This window comes from Empidonax traillii, unplaced genomic scaffold (genome assembly GCF_003031625.1).
Source record: "Empidonax traillii isolate 1590-97213 ecotype Southwest subspecies unplaced genomic scaffold, ASM303162v1 scaffold827:size534266, whole genome shotgun sequence".
NCBI classification, from domain to species: Eukaryota; Metazoa; Chordata; class Aves; order Passeriformes; family Tyrannidae; genus Empidonax; species Empidonax traillii.
Genome location: NW_020956020.1, coordinates 27,868 through 41,460, shown reverse-complemented (window position 1 = coordinate 41,460; position 13,593 = coordinate 27,868).

Here is a 13,593-nt window from a genome sequence, read left to right as displayed (position 1 = left end):
TCAGGAACTCAGGCAATCCAGATCGTCTCCTCAAGCAGCAGAGCAAGACATCTTTAGCTGGGAACTATCACAAGTTTTCTTGTTAAACCTAAATAGATTCTCCTTTTTTTTTTTTTTTTACAGCCTGGAACACTGTGCTTTTCTGGAATAAGATAAATAGGCTGTAAAACACTAAACAAGACTCCAAACATTATTTATCACCTCGTGTCACGGTAGATATATTGCTAGTGGCCACTTATTAGAATCTTTGAGCTTATGCAGCAAAAATAAGGGAAAATAGAATAAATATAGCTAGAGGGCTTTCCTTTTGGAAAGGGATAATCTGCAGTAATTGGCTGTGTATTTAAAGAAGGCTCCCTCAGGTATGACTGGTATAAAAATAATATTCATGAACCTTTCTCTGAAACCTCTTCTCAGGTACTGACAGAATCAAAATAGTCCATTAATTCAATAATAGCTGATTTAATAGGGTTCTATTGGTGTTTCTCATTACTTGTAGGTTCTGGAAATGGTTTCATCTCAGACAGGGCAAGAAGGCAGTCCTGAAGCCCAGGTTTTGAAAAACACACATAAAATGCTGTATTTAGGGGTATTTCCCTGTGTGAATTAATCAGTGAGCTCATCCAGGTGTGATAAACAGGTATCCTATACATCCTATTCTTATTCACCCTTTATTCTGACTTTAAAAGTGAGGAACTGAGGAGGAAAAAAATCTCGAAGCTGCCCCAGCGATCCAGGAGATGCCTGGAGGATCCAAGAGCTGCCCTGAGAATCCAGGACCTTCCCAGTGGATCCTGCTCAGAGGATCCAGGATCTGCCCAGTGGATCCTGCTCAGAGGATCCAGGAGCTGCCCAGAGGATTCTCAGGGAGAGAAGTTAGGAAATGGAGAAGCCTGTGGAGAGGGCTGGGGGCTGGGAGGTGCTGGTTCAATTTATCTTCACCTCTTACTGTCCAGAGCTATTTTAATTGGCAGTAAATGACTTTTCCCCAAGTGGGGTCTGACAGCGATGATTTCCCTGCCCCGGGGTGAGGGGAGCGAGGCCAGCACAGAGTGACCTCCCAGAGGTTTCAGGAGATGCCTGGAGGATCCAGGAGCTGCCCAGTGATCCAGGAGCTGTCCAGTGATCCAGGAGCTGTCCAATGATCCAGGAGCTGCCCAGTGGATCTAGAAGGCTGGACATTCATCCCAATCTTCTCATCTTTTCTCATGGTCACAGCTCAGGGAGCCCAGCCTGTGGAAAGCACTCTGTAGCAGATAATAATGTGTTATAGCAGAGCCCTGCAAGGAAGGCTGGGACAGGAACAGGAATTTGCCCAGAAATGCAACAGGCAGTGAAATATTAATAAGCAGTTGAAATCTGACCCCTTTAACCAGTGCAACAGGCTTTGTCAAGCTTACAGCTTCACTTAATACAACTTCACAGCTGACCCTAAGGGGATCCTGAGCAGAATCACATCAAAAATCAGCTTCAGCCCAGACTTCACTGCAATTCACAGCATTTCAGTAGTCCTTTTATGAGATTAATCGATTCTGGTATTCTCAGATAAAAGACACCACGAGGAAAAAGCACACTTGAAAGGGTTTTCAGTGTTTTACTTATAATCACTTCGGAAAGGAAACCTGTTGGATTAAACTAAACTGGAAGAGACACTGAAGTACTCCAGCCCTTAGTGGGTGTTTGGTCTGCAAGTCCAGAGCAAAGCTGGCCCAAGATAAAACTCCCTGAAATGCATCTGCAGGGGTTTTGAGTCCTTATCACCAACTGGTGATGTAATTCAGGCAGAGGTAGGAAGGTGAGGGAACTGGGAACAGAGAATTGTCCTTTTTTAACTCAATCCCTTCCCTGTGGGTTGTGTTGAAAAGCATGTGCCGAGTCTGCCTTGGAACAGGACTGTCCCTGCTCATCCCACCTGTAGATCCAGCAATGCCATGGGCTGCAAGGAGGATTCCCCCTAAAGTGTGCCCTAAAAGGCCTTCAAGAGATCTTTTGTCAAGAGCTTTCTAAATATTTTAAGTTAAAACTTGTACTGCAGTCAACAATAACACAAATGTGTTGTTACTATTAAATCCCTGAGGAAAAAAAAAAAAAAAAAAAAGGTGTTTCTCTCTAACCTGCTCAATGTTCAGAAAAGCAAACACTGTTCTTCACTCTTAAATTTGTGTTTCTTCATAAAATACAAAGTTGCTTTGGTAGGTTGGGTTCCAAGCACACGTTCATGTGTCTATTAGGATAAAGTAGATGTGATAAGAACACAATATCAATTTACTTTATCTTTTTATTCTCCTAGGTAATACTCTCTCCTCTTGTTCTAGCTGCATATTATAGCCCCCAAAATTGCCTGGAAAGAATATATTTATGGCTCCAAGGTGAGTTTAGTGATGTTTTCTCTGCAAGTTTAATTCTCTCCCTCTGCCTGCATGTATTACAGTCCTCAGTTGTTTCACAATTGAACATTTTCCCTCTCACAAGCCTTTTTTTTTTTTCCCCATCCCAGCACTATAAGAGTAGAACCAGCTCTTATTTAATTTTATTTTATTTTTTAAATTGTTTGGACTGAATTGAAAGTACTTGTGGAGTGGTATGGGGGGATGGGTGATTGGCATGGTGCTTGCACAGGAGGTACACCGGGCAGCAAGCCAGGGACAGGCTGTGCTGAGGAAAAAAAAAATAGATGAGAAACAGAAACATTTAGAAACTCGTAGAGATGCTCAAGGCCCACCCTCCTGCCAGACTTCAAATTGTCACTGTAAATAGATAGGCATTTTGAACCTCCAAAATGAGCTGAGAGAATGCAGGAGGCTGGAGGGAAGAATTTACCCCTGAGGTGCTCCCAGTCCCAGAGCAGCACCAGCCTGGACAGCTGAATGCTCTGCAGGGACATGGAGAGCAGAGATTTCTCTTTCAGCCAGACCTACCCCTGCTGGCTTTGGCTGGGGGAGAGTTAATTTTGCTCCCAGAGGTTGGTGTGGGGCTATATTTGGGATATGTGCTGTGTTGGGAACACAGGGATGTTGCTCCCACAGATCCAAGGCCTTTTCTGGTCCTCACCCACCCCACTAGGGAGATGTTGTGAGGGGGCAAACAGCTGGGACAGATGGCCCAAGGGAAATTCCAGACCCTATGGCATTTAAGCTGGGATAAGGAGGAGGAAGACAGGGACATTTGCACTTCTGGCCTCCATCTGCCTCTCAGGTTGACTAAACAGAAGGTGAAGACTGGCAAGCAGAGAAGATCTTGAAGTGAAGCCTTCTGGTGTCTGGGATTGCCTGATGATAGAAGGTAGACATTTCCCCTCCTATTTTCCAGGTTTAAATTCCTTCCAAGGTGTCCTGCCTGGCGCTGCCAGCATTCCTCTGTGCTGTCCCCTGGCTCTCCTGCATGCTTCGTGGCCATTCTCAGCCTCATTACAGTTTTTGCCAGGGCTGTAGGTGGTGATTCTTAATGGCATGTGTGGCCAACACAGTTGGCATTTAGGGCTGCTCACAGTTAGTGGCTGGAGAAAGGAAGGGGGAATCTTCTGGCAATGAAGAAAGAAGAGAAGGAGGCCAGCTGGTTGTGCCAAGTGTCATGAATAGGGGATTAAATTCCTGGAAGAAAGGACAGGCATATATAATTCATTGTCCTCCTTGGAAATTGCCTAAATCTCTGGACATGGCTCAAATCTGACGTGTTTGGGGGGTTTTTAAGACTGGATCCTACCAAGCTTTCCATGGGACTGTAAGCAGATGCCAAACTATCAAAACACTTCTTTACTTCTTGTAGAACCACTTGTGGTGCTCGGACTCTGCCCAGTGGCCACTGTTTTCTTTTCAATATTCAAGCACAAACATGTTTAATTCAAGGAGTGGAGCAAAATTCCCCAAGAGACAGAAATACGGAACACATTTAAAGGTTTTATGAATAACTTTAAAAAAAAAATGCATGAAACGAGTATGGAATGTCCTTTTAATGGTGGGGGAGGGGTCTAAGGGACTAAGTGGGGTCTGCATTCTTTCTGCTTGTTACCACCACTCCTTTTTCTCTTTGAAAGCCTCCTCACTGCCCCTCAGAGCAGGGCCATATTTCCTGGTCCTTTGGAAAAACCCTAAGAACAAAAGTCACCTCATGCATCAGCTGGCTCTAAATAATGAACCCCAAATCTCCGAATTTTATGGTCAAAAACCAGAGATCTCTTTCAAAACCATCTCCAGCTGTGCAAGACGCCGCAGCATTCTCTGGAGAACTTGAGTTTTGTTTTCAGGGAAGCATTTTTTTTTTTTTTTTTTCTTCCAGGCAGTGCTTTCTCACGCGTGGTTCCTTCAGGAATTCAGCTGTGCTTTTCCCTGTTTTCTTTTGGCATAATTAAAAGTAAACTTCAGTTCTCGCTTCCTTGCTTGTGAGGATGGCTCTTTTCCCCAGATCTTCCAGGAACAGAGGAAGAGAAATCCCTTTCCACTTCAGTGCTTTCCTTTTGCACTGAAGGCATCTCAAACATTCACACACACGTGGAACTTGGGAAATAATCCTGAAATTCCACCATTTTGTGTGCCAAGTTAATCAAAATTTGTGCTCCTTTGGAATTATTTTGGGTGTGGGGTGGAGAGGACAATTCTAAAATGTTTGTGTTGTGATTGCTATTTTTTTCTCCCCGTTCCCCTGTTCCCTCTCCTTTTCTTTCTCTCCAATTCCCTCGGCTCTTCACAAATATATTGAGAGTACAAGAGAAAAATAATCAAGAATTGGGAAATCCCAGACCCACCACTCAGAGGACTGTTGCCTGCTAAATGTTTGTGCTCCAGAGGAGAATTCTTCAAGAATCCGACATTTCATTTTTCGTGCCTTTTCTCCTCTACAGCTCTGTGATCAGAGCCATCTTAAAAATTATCTTTTTTAGCCTGAGAACAACCTGTACTTTTAGCCCAAAGCAGGCAACTAAAGTTCACTGCACAAAGCAGCCCATTTTAATAACTGAAGCTCATGAAAAAGTGTCCCAATAACTCAGACAATTAACCCTGGTACCTTTACAACTCCGTGGTTCCCCCTGAGGAAGCTGAGTCTTTTTTTATAACTGGAGCTGGGGAACTGGCTGCCTACTAAAGGCTACGTGTGTTCCCACTGGAATGGCTATTTCTCCCATTAAAAATATAGTAAAGCCATTAAAGCCCTCCAATGTAATCATTAACATTTAGCACACTGTGCCTGATGCATTAAAAACATTATGTGCAGCTGATCTCCCTGACTCACTTAGGGAAATATCAAACAGCTCCAAAGCACCTTGGCTTTATTTTTCATTTTAGGTGAGATTGCCACGCTCTTCCTAATTTGCTTCAGTGAGTTCTCCCGTTTCCACATGGTTATGGTTTGAAAATTATAAGCTATGTAATCCTTTAGAGAGTTAATGTTTTCCATTCTGACTTTCAGGACGGAGTTTGTGAAGTAAATTCACTCTCATTTAAATATCTTTTGTTAAATTTATATGACTCAGAACCTAAATCACCTTCACCTTTTGGAGGTGCCACACATTAAATCTTCATATTTAGAGATTTTAAGATGCCAATACTTCATTTTAGAAGAATCTCCCTTCTGTTCTTTGACCATGACAAGGTGCCAAGGTACAAATGTACATCAAATGTTGTCCTTTAACTCTGACCAGGATGGATTTGGCTTCTTCACACTGATGTCAAATTCAATACAGGAATTTGTAGGATCGTAGAATCATGGAATCCTGGAATGGTTTGGGTTGGAAGGGACCTTAAAGCCCACCCAGTGCCACCCCCTGCCATGGGCAGGGACACCTTCCACCAGCCCAGGTTACTCCAACCTGGCCTGGGACACTTCCAGGGATCCAGGGGCAGCCAAAGCCAAGAATTCTTTCCCAATATCCCCTCTGAACCCACCTTCTCCTTTGGATTAATCACCATTATTTTTTCTTGTATTTTCCCAGTTTAAGTTGGACTTATGTGGACATTTCAGCCATTTTTGAAACTGTGGCTCATATCCAGATTTTTTCCCTTTGCCTCATAAACAGTGCGAGCTCTCCTGTGTTTTATTCCACATTATAAAGGGAGAAGTTATAGAAGTTTGAAATTTGGGAGAAGGTAAATATTTTTCTGAATTAGCCCAGTATTTTCACACAGCAGTCCTTGATCCTAAACTTGCACGTGTTACTCGTGTAAGAGCCCCTGCATTTTTCACTGGATCAGCTACCCTTCTTTTCTGAGGGAATTCTCCAGGGAGTGTGTGCAGAATGAGGCCTCTCTGCCTTCTCTGGCTCAGGGAAAGGTCTTTACACTTGGGTTCTGTTCCCCAACAGCTGTGGGAACACATCCTGTATCATATTTCATTTATCTGCTGCATTCAGATGAAGTTCTGTGATCATGGGGAGGATTTGTCACCCCGTCAAAATCTTAAAGAAATTAAACATTATTTTTTCCCCAGGTATTTGCAGAAAGTTCTTTCTTTCTGCTGCTGCTTTTGCTGCTCTGCAGGCCAGCAGGATCTGGAAAATGGTGTACAAGCCATAGCAGAAAATGTCATCTCTATGGAAACTTCCAGAGCCTCTGGAGGATGATGGGATAAAGTTTACAGAATAATCAATACTTTACTCTGAGCTCATTTTTAAGCTAGGCAGGAGAAATGAAACTCCTGGTTGGACAAGAGCTGTGAAATTCCAGATAGAGGTGGAAACTCCTTTGTAACACCTTATCCTCACCTCTTCTTTTTTCTCACTTGTCTCCTATTTATAAATCCTGAGCTCTGTCATTCCTGGGAAGGCTGGTAATTTTTTTTCCAGACATTCCTGGACCTGTTCTCCCAATGGAATTATGATCCATGACCAACAGATGGGCTTCCTGCCACCCCTATTCACTTCTAACCTGCAATCCAATTGGCTCTTATTTCTCTGCATCCCAAACCTCTTTGGTTCCCCTTCCCTGTCCTCTTTCCTTCATTTCCCCCAGACTCTGTGGGAATGTTTTCTTTCAGAACTGGGCCAGAGATTCTTCTCTGCTGGAAACCACTGGAAATCTTCAGGCAAAGGGAGCAGGAAGAGGATGGAGTAATCTCCCCCCTCAGCTTGTGGTAACAACCTTGTGATTTAGGAATATCCATGATTATATTGCAATTATCACAGTTAACAGACACCAATAAAATCGTGCTCTTTGTTTGGGTTTTTTCCCTTGGAACATTTCCCACAATTATTTATAGTTTGTAATTATTTATAAATGTGTTTCAGCCCAGAGTGATGCATTCTACAACTTAAGAGATGTGCAGGGTGTGAAAACACCCTTCTGTGAAACTGTGGCACCTCCAAAGCCATGGATTTCAGTTGATTCCATTGTTTTGGGTTTTTTTTTTGAGGAGCTGCCTGACAGCTCTGTCTCTGCGCTATTTCCACACTTAGGCTGCTCAGGGTGCCTCTTTTTGATGCAACCCCTCATTTTCTGTGTTCAGTTTTCCTCCTGGAGAGCTGCCCTGGGTGCAGAGATCATTCAGGAGTGCCTCCAGCCCTGCCAGCTCGATTTTCCAGAGCTGCCTGCTCTTCCCGGGAGCAGAGGCAGCTCCCAGCCTGTTTCTTGGAAATCTGAGGCACACGGTGATTTTGCTGCCAGGAGATTGGATCCCACTCGGTGTGGCAGGTGCCTGAAGATGTGCTTCAGCACTAAAATGCTTTGGCAAATCCACCTCTGGCCGCCTCGGTGAAAAATCCACGGAGACGACAATGCGCTTGGCAACACATTCCTAAGGTAAAAACCTGGGATCCAGCAATGAGCCACCCTGGAGGCTGGCTGGGGTTGTTTTAGCAGAAAAAGCAGATGCTTTGGTGATGTTCCCAGACTCAGGGAAGAGAGAACTGGGAATGAAAATGTAATCTGGGCATGGCTGGCCAGGCTCCCTCAGCTCGGAGCAGCTGATGGGACCCGGAGGGGCCAGAGCAAGTGGAGCAGATGAGATTTACAGGGATGTAACTCCTTCTCAAGTCACAAACAGGGGGAAGGGTGTGTCCTCAAAGGCTCTGTGTGTTAAAAAGGACCAGATAAAATCCTCAGTTCTGAGGCAAAGGGGAAATGCATCCACTGAGGCAGGGCTTGAACATCCCCCAGCACCAATCCCTCCTCCCTGTGCACTTCCCATCCCGGCCAAAATGCCCAATTTCCAGTGCCCAGCAGCAGCTCCCCTATTTATAACCTGAATCCACCATGTGTCAGCATATTTTTTGCATATGAGGCACGGAGTCCTTTCCAGCCTCACAACTGCTGTGCATTTTAAACTACCTGCCTTGCCTGCAGCTATTGACTGAGACATTAATCCAATTAGGTATGACAAATTGGAGTGAAGCCAAGCACTATTAAGGCCGGGTTTATTACTCTCTGCTTCAATTATTTTGCTGATTTGGTGTAATTGCAGTGTTCCAAGTGTGCTGGGTCCTGGTTTGCACCACCAGCCCTGCTCAGTGTCTCGTGAGCCATCGGTGTGGAAGGTGAGAGTTGTGTATGGAATGTTGCCAGTGGAGAGACTTGGACACAGGGACTGGGGGAGCTTGAAGGTCTCTTCCAACCATTCTGATTTTGTGATTCTGGAAAGCTCAAATCTTCCAGAAATCAGAATATTACGTGGGTTTAATCTGCAACCCTGAATAGAGCACTGACCATGAACTCTGAGCACTGAGCTGTTGAAACTTGTTTCAGCTTGGCTGTTGGAAAGTCCCTGTGGATGCAAAAAAGAGCCATTTAATTCTGTATAAAACCATAGCAGCTCTTACTTTAGAGAGGCACAGAATGGTTTGGGTTGGAAGGGACCTTAAAGCCCATCCAGATCCACCCCTGCCCTGGGCAGGGACACCTTCCACCAGCCCAGGTTGCTCCAAGCCCCATCCAACCTGGCCTTGGACACTCCCAGGGATCCAGGGGCAGCCACAGCTTCTCTGGGCACCCTGTGCCAGGGCCTCCCCACCCTCACAGCCAAGAATTCCCTCCCAGTATCCCATCTAACTCTCCATGTCACAAGGTAGATGTCACAGGGGCAATGACTCACACCTTGTGTTTTCTGTCCTTTACCAAGACACCTTTATTTCATCCTGAAGGGGGAAATGCACAGAAGGGTTTTCAGAGAAGGAATTGTCCTCTCACCATTCCCTGGCCTTGCTGCTCAGACCTGAGGTCAGATGGGTCAACCTCCTCCCCTCACCTGATGTGTGCTCAGAGCTGAGGGACGACATTGCCCCTTCTCTGCTGGTGCAGAAAACAGGCAGGTTTGGAGCTCACCTGTTTCTCTACCAGCCCATCTGCAAGAAACAATCCTTATTTTAAATATTTTAAATATTTCTGTCACAACACCCCCCAAGTGTCCATCTTTGTGATTACAGGTGAGTGCTGAGCTCCTAAAATTCACCCTTTGCAGAGTAGCCCTTTCCTTACAAAGAAGGGAAGAAACTATCTATCTATCTATCTATCTATCTATCTATCTATCTATCTATCTATCTATCTATCTATCTATCTATCCATCTATTCATCTATCTATCTATCCATCCATCTATCCATTTATTGATCCATCTATCTATCTCTCTCTCAAAAGAGGACTCCCACACAGCTTTCATCAGCAGCAACAGCTCAAATGCAGACACTGTAGAAAGGAGGGTAAAAAAATGTAAATTCTGAGTGCATAGAAAAAAAAAAAAGTGTGTGGAAAAGCAGGGTTTGGATCACTGAAGGCTGGCACGGTAAGTGAACCTAAATGTTTCACTGTTTCTTGCTCACTGGATAAATATTTAAGTTTAAAGTCAGGGCAAACTTGTTCTTAAGGGTGGGGAAAAAAAAAAAAAAAAGCAAACTATGAAAGGCTTTTGACAATGTAAAATACTTCCTCTCCCAAGCTGGCTGGTATAAAGAATGCAGCCTTTTAACATGCCTGGACGAGCTTTAAAAATGACTCAATAGATTGTAGAATTCAGCACATTTTCTTCCCAATTATTTCTGAAGAGATTCTGTCAAATGTTTTCTAAGGGAGGACTGGCAGCCTGTCTATTTTATTTTAGTTTTATGGGACTTTTATTTTTATCCTGTCATGAGAAGCAAATGGCAGAGCTATGATTAGGATAAGCCATGTAAGAGGGCTCAATCTGCACAATTTATAGTGCAGCTTGCTTTAATCTGCCAGGGAATGTGTGTTATATTGCCTTTCAATAGATATATGTTAATAAATTCTATCCAGGCAGTCTTAAAAGATGCCAACAATTGCTGGAAGTACTTGGAGCAGAAACTGTCTGCAATATTGAATCCTTGGAGGACCCTTCTGGGTGCCGTGGACTCCTTGAACAAAAAGCAGCCAAACAAAGGAAGCTCCCAGCAACTCTGGTACCCAAAAACCCTTTGGGGAAGAAAAACATGGAGTTATCACTAATTTTTTTTTTTAATCAATTAGCTTTCTAAAATTTACCAGCCTGATAAATTATTATTATTATTATTATTATTATTATTATTATTGCTATTATTGTTATTATTATTACTGGTGCTTTCAACATCTTTTAGCATTTTTTTACTCTTTGGTTTTTTCCCTCTCCCCAGTTGTGAATATTTACATGCTGTCAACCCCCTGAAGTTGTGACAAAACAAGGCACCATCCAAATCCCACTGCAGGTCTGTTTATAGATATTTAGCAAACCTGAAAATCTGCCCTTGATACAGAGTTTTTCCCCTTCTGTTGATTTATATTTTTATTGGATTGCCACTGCCGTGTCTTTTCAGCCCTTCCCCTTCGGGATGGATTGGTTTCCCTCTCTGAATGTGATAGGAAAATTAGGTGGAGAATTTGCACTGAGAGATTCTGGGGTTGTGTTCTACAAGCAGCCTTGAAAGGTGAATAGCAGGATTCTGGAAATGTCATGGGAAATAATTGAGGGTTCTAAAAAAACCAACCAAACAAAAAAGACTTTACACATTGTTCTCCTGGAGTGTTTTCACAGTGGGAGTTGCAAGACAAAAGTCACAAGTGTCAACCCCTGATTTTTAGTCTGATCTCATAGAGGAAGAAACAGCCTTTTCTGGTTAAGGTTTAGAAAATGAAATGTGTGGTTTTTTCCAGAAAGGGCAAAGGATTTGCTCTCAGTAGTGGAATAAAAAAAACCCAAAACACCCCAAACCACACATGGTATTGTGGCAACTTTGTAGTCAAAATTCGCGTTTAAATTTGTGTAAGGATTGATGGTGATGCAAATAAATAGGTGGAAATGCCACTGGAAATAAAAGTTATTAAATCTTTTATATTTCCCCTTTCCCAAGAAAGAACAAATTAAAAAAAATATAGGAAAACCTATCAAAGGAAGATGCCAAAGCTGCCCTTTGTGTGGGGAGGTGTGTGATACCAACAGATCAGGACTTGCTTAAAAGTCACTGGAATAATCCTATAAAATAGCTCATTACTGAGACTTCTTTTGTCAACTCATCAGTCAAGATGTCAGCAAAATTAGAAGGTAGATAACACCTGAGATGAAGTTCATGCAGATGCTTTTACAACCTCCTGACAGGAGGAGTGGCCAGGTGGAGGTCAGGCTCTTCTCCCAGGTGACGAGCGACAGGACAGTGGGAAATGGCCTCAGGTTGTGCCAAAGAGGATTCAGGTTGGATAGCAGGAAAAATTCCTTCACTGAGAGAGTGGTTAAGCCTTGAACAGGCTGCCCAGAGTGCTGCAGGAGTCACCACCCCTGGAAGTGTTCAAAGAACAAACCAATGTGGCACTTCCTGAAATGGCTTAGTGGGAACGGGTGTGTTTGGTCCAAGCTTGGATGTGATCCTGGAGGTCTTTTCCAGCCTTAATGATTCCATGATTCTACAGCCATAATCCCTTAGGAGTGTGTGATAGTCCCACTGTGAGAAGGAGAGAATATCTTCCATTAGAATCACTCTTTTCCCAAAGCTGGGAACCAACATGGTCAATTAAAAACCAGCTCTGTCCTTTTTTTGAGTTAAGCTCTAGCTCTGAGTCAGGCAGCTTCTGGAGGGCTCAACTGGGTATGAAATGGTTAATTTAAAATCCATCAAGCTGGGAACCCCCCCCCAAAAGCACTGCTTTTGGTTTGCTATTGTCTAATGGAAAGCACTGCCTGAAACCCACATCGTCCAAACCATCTGTTCCCCAGAACCGCAAACTTTCCTCCCGACTCAAATGCTACAATTTCATCCCAATTTATTGCCCAGATATTGCCTTTTCAGTGTGTGACCTATGAAGCTAGGTGTCAAGCACTCAATTATTTTTTCACATCAGAAAGCTCTCCCGAGAACTGATTGAATTCTTCTGGAATGAATTTTTTGCTGAGCCACACCAAACCCTCAGAAGGCTCTGCAGGTTGTGCAGCACTAACACAGTTACAGGCTCCCCCTCCCAGCAGTGCACCTGCTTGTAAAATGGGTTATCCTCCCAAACTCTGACCTTACAGACACAGGCCAGTATTAAAAGTAATCTCGGTATTTTATTTTAATGTTTCCAGGAAGCTTTCAGACTGTTTTAATAAAAATTGTCTAACAATTTAATGGAGAACAACTTGGTGGGGAATGTTTTTTTTATGGAAGTACTGAGGGCATGCTTACCAGCTTTAGTAAGAACCTGTGATTCCCTATAAAAATGTTATAGCTTTTACAGTAATTTCTGCAAAACCCAGCTGGAATCATCACTGCTGGATCATATCAGAGTAACTGGAACGTTAGGAAATGGAGATGCAGACCCAAAGCCCCTGAAACTCATTTACTGTCGGAATCCATTCCGCTTCTCCAACCTGACACATCTCCCAGCTAATGAGCAAGGAGAAAGTTTACAGGCATCAGTCATTAAAATGCAGAGCCCAGTTCTCATTTGCATCAAGCCCAAGGTACATTTTTTTGCCCTTAACAGTTCTTAAGGCTCTTTCTCAGCTGATCACATAAAACATAAATGAGAGAAAAGACCAAGAGAGACGGGGAAAATGCACCTTCGACTAATTTAACTTAGGGATGAGTTTAAAATTGGGGAAGGAAGCAGCAGACTGAATTCCCAGGGGCATCAGCCTGGATGGAGGCAGTTCCTTTGGAGCTCTGCCTTCTCCCTGCTCCCCTCTGCTGCTGGCTTTTTCCACTTCCCAAAGGAAAATTTATAATATCTCCAAATTATAACTCTATACCTCGTGGCACTTTCAGCCAGCCTGTAAAAAGCAATTAAAATAGGATATACAGAAGGAATATAAACCCTCTTGATTCAGATCTTAACTAAATCTCCAATTAGAAGTTGCAAACCCGCTTTCCCTGAAGGTGAATTTATCCTGTAATTGCCTTATTGCAGTTTGGCAGCCACTTCTCCCCCTTCTATCAAAGGTCTTAACAGGGTGGGGGTTTGGGGGTTTGCAAAAACTAATATAGACCAGGCAGAAGGAGCTGTGTCATTGTCACTTTGTCAAGTTTTCCTTCCCTTCTCATGCTCTTTCTTCAAGACAGGAACCTTCATTAATAACTACTTTTGATGTAGGATTCTTTTTTCTTCTTTGGTCTAAATTAACTCTACACTACCAAAATGACTTCTCAAAAAAAAAAAAAATCCTGACTTCCTATTTCGAGTTTGAAACAACACCTTGTGTAACTTTCCACCACA